Source organism: Chlamydotis macqueenii, chromosome 1 (genome assembly GCF_036417535.1).
Source record: "Chlamydotis macqueenii isolate bChlMac1 chromosome 1, bChlMac1.mat, whole genome shotgun sequence".
Classification (NCBI taxonomy): Eukaryota; Metazoa; Chordata; class Aves; order Otidiformes; family Otididae; genus Chlamydotis; species Chlamydotis macqueenii.
The window spans coordinates 21,967,297-21,976,917 of record NC_141556.1 but is presented as its reverse complement, the minus strand read 5'-3'; positions in this window follow the sequence as shown (position 1 = coordinate 21,976,917).

Below are 9,621 nucleotides of genomic sequence, written 5' to 3'. Positions count from 1 at the left end.
CAGAGAGCTTTCCTGCAGCACCCAAAACCAACCTCACTGCTTATGTTGGCAGGTAGGGCAGTGCCCTACCTTTGGCATATTCTCAGCTCTAGTTTAGATAGTTTAGACACAGCCTAAGTAGCTTTGGGACAAATTGTTTCACTTTCCTGTGCTTCTGTGTCTGCATCCATAAGCTGGGGACAACGATGATGAGCACTTCTAGAACTTCTTGAACCCCCTGGCTGAAAGGTTAAAGCTGTGTTTTTGCTGTTCCTATTAATACTCTTCTATGACTGTGATATGAAGGGAAGAATATTCCCCTATGCAGCAGTAGGTCGAGTGTGTTTAAGATTGTCTTCAGTTTTCACCAAGTCAGTGGCTTTAGGAGCCTGGGCTCATGCTGTTAGACTCAGCTTTTCATTAGTGCTCCTTTTGATGCAAGCCTGAAAGGGCAGTGACAAGCTTTCTTAAAGCCAGAGATGAAATACCCTTTGTGCAGCATCTCTCACAGACAAAGAGCCTGTGAGCTCTATCCCTCCTGTACTTTTAACTGGCAGACAACGTGGTGGCTGGTAACCAGGGACAAGCAAGAGGAACTTCAACTCTGCTTTGCTTGCCTCAGGATCCAGTGCTGGCTTTGGGAGCCAGCTCTGGAGACATAAAGGATGTGCAAACTAGCTGTCAGCTATCCTAACGGCATCCCCAGCACAGAGATAAATTCTGTCCTGTGTTTTGGTGCCAAGGAGTCATAGGAAGCACCATGCAGAAAAGGTCTCCCAAGACTAGGGCCTGACTCACTGCCAAAATATAAACTCACTATCAAAATATAAACCACCCAGCACACCTAGCTCTGCAGGGTACAGAGCATCCTCACCAGCATGCCCAGCATCAGAATATCCCAGTGGAGTCAGAAAGATGCAGAACATGTTGCTGGGTTGGACCCAATGCATGATAATGGGAAATGAAGAGAAAATAAATGACTAAGTGTAGCTTATTTACAAAGCAAAGATGAACATTTCTATGCAACAGATACATATTTACATGTGTATATAGAATTTGTAGGTATACAGTTGATATGTATAAATCTCTGTGTGTGTATGTGTGCATTTACTCAGTACAGCTAAATGTTAGTAACATCAATACTAAAAAGCATTATAGCGCTAAAAAAAAAAAATCCCAACAGAAGCACTTCTTTAGATGTCTGTGAGACAAAAATCGTTGATCTCCTGCTGGGTTTGGACAGCCTAAATATAGCTCAAAAGATGCTTCTGACACACTTGTCTCTCCTGTGTGATTGTCAAACATACTCTGAATAAGAGTACCCTGAAGAAGGGGTTTCTGTGCTCTCAATATGTGGGCCTTTTCCTGGTGAAGTAGATGGGAAAGCAGCCTTGGAGGATGTGAATCATCTGATCTGTCAAGCTGAAGCCGTTAGGCAGAGACTAGGCAGATGGAGATGCTAATGCGAGTTAAGACTAAAGAGACATTTAAAAATAAAGCTGTGTCTCATCTTTGGTAATTTAGTGTCCTGGTTCTGGCCAGGATAGAGTTAATATTTACCTGAGCTGGGTGGAGAACTGAAGCTGGTAGCCCCTATGGCTGGGATAGTTAACTAATTAGCTAACAGCTGGGGTTAATTTACCCAAATTAGCCAAAGGGCTATTCCATCCCATCTGACATCATGCTCAGTATATAAGTGAGGAGGGTGCTGAAGGGAGGCCCTCCTAGTTGGAAGAGACTGGATGTAGAGATCTGTTGTGAGCTATTACACTGTATTTGTGTTCCATCACTCTATTGTTTTCTTCTGTCATTACTGTTAAATTTACTTTTTGTTCAATCTCAACCCGCGTGTTTGGTTTTTTTTTTTTCCTGGTTTTTTTTTTGTTTGTCAAATCTCCTCCTATTCTCTCGGAGAGTGGGGGGAGTGAGAGAGAGACTGCGTAGTCTGGTCCCCGTTGGGGCTGAACTACGACAGTTATTTTGGCGCCCAACGTGGGGCTCGAAGGGTTGAGATAATAACAGATCTGACTTTTTTTTCTTTTTTTTTTGCTTGAAACAAATTTGTTTATACGTGCTTGTTGTATTGGTTGTCAGTTATTGGTCATGATGTTGCAGTGGCTGGTTATGTTGTTGTATTGTCTACGCTCCTATATGTACTATGTGTTCCCAGTGGTGGTGTTTATCACCTCAGGGAAAATGATGAGAATTATCCTTCTGTTATACTGTGCCATATACATCTATGACATGGTGACATCAATGGCCTTAGAGATAAATTGGTATTCCTATGTGGACAGCTTCCCGAATTCTTTCACTTCCAGGGTAGTTAAGCCACTTTTTGAGAACTTTAAAGATCTGGGGGATATTCAAGCCACTATGATGTTGTTGTTATGTATCTTGAATGTGTGCCAAGTCTTGTCTAGAGCTGCAAACCCACTTTTTGGGAATCTCCTCCCGAGATTTACCCTAAGGCAAGATACTAATACGTGGCATGGTGTGAGGGAGAACAAACTGACCTGCAATGTAGGTACTCAAACCCCAGCAACAGGCATTGCAGCTGAATCAGAGGGTGAACCTGTGCTAGTTTCAGTTGCCCCTGTATCCAAGAAGACTTGGAAGCGGAAGTCAGCTCGTTTAGTGAGGGAAGAAGAAGCCCCTTTTAGGACGGAGCAGGAGGGAGAAGAGGAAGGTTTATTTGCTACATGCCTAGGAAGAACTCGGCAGGCAGGCTCTTCCTCAGGGGAAGAACTCCTAAAGGAGACAGTGAGCACCAGATTTCTATCCCTGAGCGAGCTGCGAGACATGCGAAAAGATTTTAGCCGTCATCCTGGGGAGCACATTATCAGCTGGCTGCTGCGGTGCTGGGATAATGGGGCCAATAGCTTGGAATTAGAAGGCAGAGAAGCTAGGCAACTGGGATCCATTTCTAGAGAAGCAAGCATTGACAAAGCAGTTGGAAAAGGGACACAAGCCCTCAGCCTCTGGAGGCGACTCCTGTCAGGTGTGAAGGAGAGGTATCCTTTCAAGGAGGATATAATGTGTCATCCAGGCAAGTGGGCTACCATGGAGAAGGGTATCCAGTACCTGAGGGAATTAGCTGTGCTGGAGATTATTTATGATGACCTGGACAATGATCAGTTACCTAAGGATCCAGATGAAGTCAGGTGCACACGACAAATGTGGCGGAAGTTTGTTCGAAGTGCACCATCATCATATGCCAACTCATTGGCAGTTATGACCTGGAAAGATGGAGAGGAAGAAACAGTGGATGAACTGGCTGGCCGACTCCGGCAGTACGAGGAAAGCCTGTCTTCCTCCCTGAGGGCCTGTGTCTCGGCTGTGGAGAAACTATCCCAGGAGTTCCAGCAATTCAAAGCAGATATGTCCCATTCCCCACCGGTACGGGCCAATATTTCAGCTATTAGGAGTAAACGTTTCCCTGCTCAAGAGAGATGGTTTACGCGGTGAGGTACCCTGTGGTTTACCTTGCGTGACCAAGGAGAGGACATGAGGGAGTGGGATGGGAAGCCTACCTCTGCCCTAGAGGCGCGGGTACGTGAGTTGCGTGGAAAAACCATTGCAAATAGAAGATCTCCCCGGAAAATTATTGCACCAGTCTCCAATAGGGAGCGTAGAAGGAATAGCTTTAGTTCTGACCCTCTTGAAGGGACCTCTCATGCATATTTAAAAGAAATGAATAATGAATACTGTGGCCAGGATTAGAGAGGCCCTGCCTCCAGCCAGGTGGAGGAGAGGGATAACAGAGTTTATTGGACTGTGTGGATCCGATGGCCTGGCACGTCAGACCCACAAGAGTACAAAGCTCTAGTGGATACTGGTGCACAATGTACCTTGATGCCATCAAGATATAATGGGGCAGAACCCATTTGTATTTCTGGAGTGACAGGAGGATCCCAACAGCTATCTGTATTGGAGGCTGAAGTGAGCCTGACAGGGAATGAGTGGCAAAAGCACCCCATAGTGACTGGCCCAGATGCTCCATGCATTCTTGGTATAGATTACCTCAGAAGGGGATATTTCAAGGACCCAAAAGGGTATCGGTGGGCTTTTGGTGTAGGTGCTTTAGAGATGGAGGAAATTATACAGTTGTCCACCTTGCCTGGTCTGTCAGAGGATCCTTCTGTTGTGGGGTTGCTGAAGGTTGAAGAACAACAGGTGCCAATTGCTACCACAACTGTGCACCGGCGGCAGTATCGCACCAACCGAGACTCCCTGATCCCCATCCATAAGCTGATTCATCAGCTGGAGAGCCAGGGAGTGATCAGCAAGTCCCACTCACCTTTTAACAGTCCCATATGGCCAGTGAGAAAATCAAGTGGAGAGTGGAGGTTAACAGTGGACTATCGTGGCCTGAATGAGGTAACACCACCACTCAGTGCTGCTGTGCCAGACATGTTAGAACTTCAGTATGAACTGGAATCCAAGGCAGCCAAGTGGTATGCCACCATTGATATTGCCAACGCGTTCTTTTCAATCCCATTGGCACCAGAATGCAGGCCACAGTTTGCTTTCACTTGGAGGGGCGTCCAGTACACTTGGAATCGACTGCCCCAGGGGTGGAAACACAGCCCCACCATCTGCCATGGGCTGATCCAGACTGCACTGGAAAAGGGTGGCGCTCCAGAGCACCTGCAGTACATTGATGACATCATCGTATGGGGCAACACAGCAGCAGAAGCTTTTCAAAAAGGGGAGAAAATAATTAAAATCCTCCTGAAAGCTGGGCTTGCCATAAAACGATGTAAGGTGAAAGGACCTGCAAGAGAGATACAGTTTTTGGGGATAAAATGGCAAGATGGGCGTCGTCAGATTCCAATAGATATAGTCAACAAAATAACAGCTATGGCTGCACCGACTGACAAAAAGGAAACGCAAGCTTTCCTGGGCGTTGTGGGTTTCTGGAGGATGCATATTCCAAATTATAGTATGATTGTAAGCCCTCTGTATAAAGTCACCCGAAAGAAGAATGATTTTAAATGGGGCCCTGAACAACAGCAGGCTTTTGAACAAATTGAACAAGAAATTGTTCACGCGGTGGCTCTCGGGCCAGTCCGGACAGGGCAAGAGGTAAGAAATGTGCTCTACACCGCAGCTGGGGAGAATGGCCCTACCTGGAGTCTCTGGCAGAAAGCACCAGGGGAAACTCGTGGTCGACCCCTTGGGTTTTGGAGCCGGGGATATAAAGGATCTGAGGCCTGCTATACTCCAACTGAAAAAGAAATCCTGTCGGCATACGAAGGAGTTCGAGCTGCTTCAGAAGTGATTGGTACTGAAGCACAGCTCATCCTGGCACCCCGACTGCCAGTGCTGGGCTGGATGTTCAAAGGAAGGGTCCCCTCTGCGCATCATGCAACGGATGCTACATGGAGCAAGTGGGTTGCACTACTTACACAGCGGGCCCGAATAGGAAACCCCAATCGCCCAGGCATATTAGAAGTAATTACAGACTGGCCAGAAGGCAAAGATTTTGGAAAGCCACCAGAGGAAGAGGTAACGCGTGCTGAAGAGGCCCCACCATATAACAACCTCCCAGAAAATGAGAAGCAGTATGCCCTATTTACTGATGGGTCCTGTCGTATTGTAGGAAAACATCGGAAGTGGAAAGCTGCTGTATGGAGTCCTACACGACGAGTTGCAGAAGCTGCTGAAGGCCAAGGTGAATCGAGTCAGTTTGCGGAGGTGAAGGCCATCCAGCTGGCTTTAAACATTGCTGAACGGGAAAAATGGCCTGTGCTCTATCTCTACACTGACTCATGGATGGTGGCAAACGCTCTGTGGGGATGGTTAAAGCAATGGAAGCAGAGCAACTGGCAGCGTCGGGGCAAACCTATCTGGGCTGCCACTCTGTGGCAAGATATTGCTGCCCGGTTAGAGCATCTGGTTGTAAAAGTACGTCACGTAGATGCCCACGTACCCAAGAGTCGGGCCACTGAAGAACATCAAAACAACCAGCAAGTGGATCAAGCTGCTAAAATTGAAGTGGCTCGGGTGGATCTGGACTGGCAGCATAAGGGTGAACTATTTTTAGCTCGGTGGGCCCATGATACCTCAGGCCATCAGGGGAGAGATGCAACATACAAATGGGCTCGTGATCGACGGGTGGATTTAACCATGGACACTATTGCACAGGTTATCCTTGAATGTGAAATATGTGCTGCAATCAAACAAGCCAAGCGGTTAAAGCCTCTGTGGTATGGAGGACGATGGCTGAAGTATAAATATGGAGAGGCCTGGCAAATTGATTACATTACACTCCCACAAACTCGCCAAGGCAAGCGTTATGTACTTACAATGGTGGAAGCAACCACTGGATGGCTGGAAACATATCCTGTACCCCATGCCACTGCCCGAAACACCATCCTGGGCCTTGAGAAACAAGTCTTATGGCGACATGGCACTCCAGAAAGAATTGAATCAGACAATGGTACCCACTTCCGAAACAATCTCATAGATACCTGGGCCAGAGAGCATGGCATCGAGTGGGTATACCACATCCCCTATCACGCACCAGCCTCTGGAAAAATTGAAAGGTATAATGGGCTGCTGAAAACAACTCTGAAAGCAATGGGTGGTGGAACCTTCAGAAATTGGGATAAACATTTAGCAAAAGCCACTTGGCTAGTCAACACTCGGGGGTCCACCAATCGAGCTGGCCCTGCCCAATCTGAACTTCTACATACTGTAGAAGGGGATAAAGTCCCTGTGGTGCATGTAAGGAATATACTGGGGAAGACAGTCTGGGTCATTTCTCCCTTGGGCAAAGGCAAACCCATGCATGGGATTGCTTTTGCTCAAGGACCTGGGTGTACTTGGTGGGTAATGCAGGAGGATGGGAAAGTCCGATGTGTACCTCAAGGAGATCTAATTTTAGGTGAAAAGAGCCAATAATTTGAAGTGCTTGATGTCGGTTACTATACAGTACTGTATGTCATTATCTAGCTATTATGTGTCCCTCCTTGCTTCTTCCTGCTCCAGGCCCTGAGATACTTATGTTGTGTCAAAAGTATTATAGTAAAATCGTTTATACCAACAAAGAATGAACTTTAATAAAATAGGAAAAATTGCAGCAGTGATGCAACCAGAACTGGCTCTTGCTACTAGCACCTGCCAACAGATCTTCAGTCTCCGGACTATGAACTTGCTAAGTCACTTGCACCAGACAGACTACCTGAGGAAACACTGTGTCATCTGTCCTATGCTGAGAGCCTGTTATGACAGATGGAGCCCAAAGTTATGGACTGGATAAACTCAACAGACCTTTTGAAAGGATGGACCATGGACTAAGAGAGTTACATCTGTGTGTCTGCATACAAGTAGATAAAAGGAAGAAAAATTTGATGATTAATTGGAAAGTGTAGGATCTGGGCATGATGTAGATGGTATGGAATAAGGGGTGGATAATGTCCTGGTTCTGGCCAGGATAGAGTTAATATTTACCTGAGCTGGGTGGAGAACTGAAGCTGGTAGCCCCTATGGCTGGGATAGTTAACTAATTAGCTAACAGCTGGGGTTAATTTACCCAAATTAGCCAAAGGGCTATTCCATCCCATCTGACATCATGCTCAGTATATAAGTGAGGAGGGTGCTGAAGGGAGGCCCTCCTAGTTGGAAGAGACTGGATGTAGAGATCTGTTGTGAGCTATTACACTGTATTTGTGTTCCATCACTCTATTGTTTTCTTCTGTCATTACTGTTAAATTTACTTTTTGTTCAATCTCAACCCGCGTGTTTGGTTTTTTTTTTTTTCCTGGTTTTTTTTTTTTGTTTGTCAAATCTCCTCCTATTCTCTCGGAGAGTGGGGGGAGTGAGAGAGAGACTGCGTAGTCTGGTCCCCATTGGGGCTGAACTACGACATTTAGTCTAGGTAAGTTTCTCTCAGTGAGTAGGGCACTAACATTTATTTTCCTTTCAATTCAGTAAGGCAGTGTTTGCTATGTGCCTGCACCAGTGTTATCTATCCACTCCACATCAGCGAAGACGAAGCTGCAGTCGCTCTCTATGTGCTTGGTCAGTGAAATACCGTGTCTGGGCCACCATCTCGCCCTGAGCAAGTAGTCACCGTGTTAACACTCAGAGCTGGGCGTTCGACAGTTGCAGCCTCCGGCTTCTGAAAGAGGCTGCTACAATGCTCCTGTAACACAGCAGGTAAAGATGAGCACAGTGGGTGTTCTCTGAGTTTAGCTTGTCCCAGGGATAAGGAAAACTACGTGCTTTCCTTTTTTTCTTTAAGTTGGTCCAATCGGGCCTGATACTGATTTCTACAAGGGCACCAACAGATCCATATCAGGAGAAACCAATAGTATCACAGAGAATGACAGCGTGTCCACACAGACTTGAGTCCTGCTCTTGAATAAATAGGGGACGTGTGCACCTTAGTGGGCAACCCTTTCCAGGAAACACCACCCCCATTAGATCGGTACATGTACCTGCCCGAGAACCCAGCCCTGCATTTTCTGCATAATGAAAATCTCTCTAATTATTGACTGTTGCTATTTTCAATGTACTACACAATGTTCAGATCCTTAGTTTTCAGACAGTCTGCTTTGCCTGACACTGGTTTATCACTTTAGCTACAGACTCATACGGTTGACATATTACTCAGTGTGTGATACCAAGTGGAGAGCGAACAGGGAACCCCAAGGATTTCCCCATGCATTTGTAACATTGTCAGCTGAGCTGCTGCAACCGGGAACAAAATCACCATGCTGCCTTCCAGCAATTGAGTGGCATAAGGGAGTTTCATCTCTTTAAATCTGGTGTCAGGATCCTATTCTTTCACTCTGCTTTTATTAAAAGGTTCCTGATTTTCTTAAGGCAATTTTCCATATTTTTTCTAATTATTTATTGGTGTTTAACTTGTACTGAATGATAATGGTTTTAATTTGCCCCCCCCCCTACAGTACTCATCTAAGCGAATAGGATGTAGTGGGGCGTTTGGCTCACCTCCAAGGTCTCGATGCGCCATTGCTCTCAGGCGACTCTGAACGGATGGCAGCTACTTATCAGGCCAGGCAGAGACCTTGCTGTCACGGGTGATGCTGTACTCCACGGCTGGCTCACTGCAGAAAGCTTTCTCCTGTACCTGGGGTAGAACAAGGCCCTGACTACACAGGTGCAGATTTGTTGTTTAAAAAATCACACCAGTTTATCAGTCATGCAGGCAGCGGTGTCAAACATCCTGCAGCTTGTGTTCAAGCAGGTTAGAAGAAAAGTGATCAGCCTACAGCCCTGGAGCCAAAAGCAGTGTATAAACTGCTCAAATCCCTGCTGATCCTGCGGCTGCCTCACGCAGCTGGCTCTGCTGGCCTGTGGGCTGTGGGGAACGTTTACATCCCCAGGGCTGGAAGGAGACAAGTCAGCAGGAGCCATTGTAGTCAGCATCTCCCAGCTGCCCTGGACTGAGCTCCATGTCCTCCATCAGCTCCACACTGCCTGCGCCGCGCTGAGACCTTGGGAAGTTACAGCCAGGTCCTTCAGCTGTCCCCAGTGCTCCCTCCCCTGCCTGTGGCACGTGTCCTGTGGCTTACTGCCTTTTTGGTGTTTGGCTGTTCAAGCCAAAAATGTTTGGTATAGCTGAAGTAATGCAGGAGGGAATGCTAGTTTTACATGTCCCTCCTACTGCTT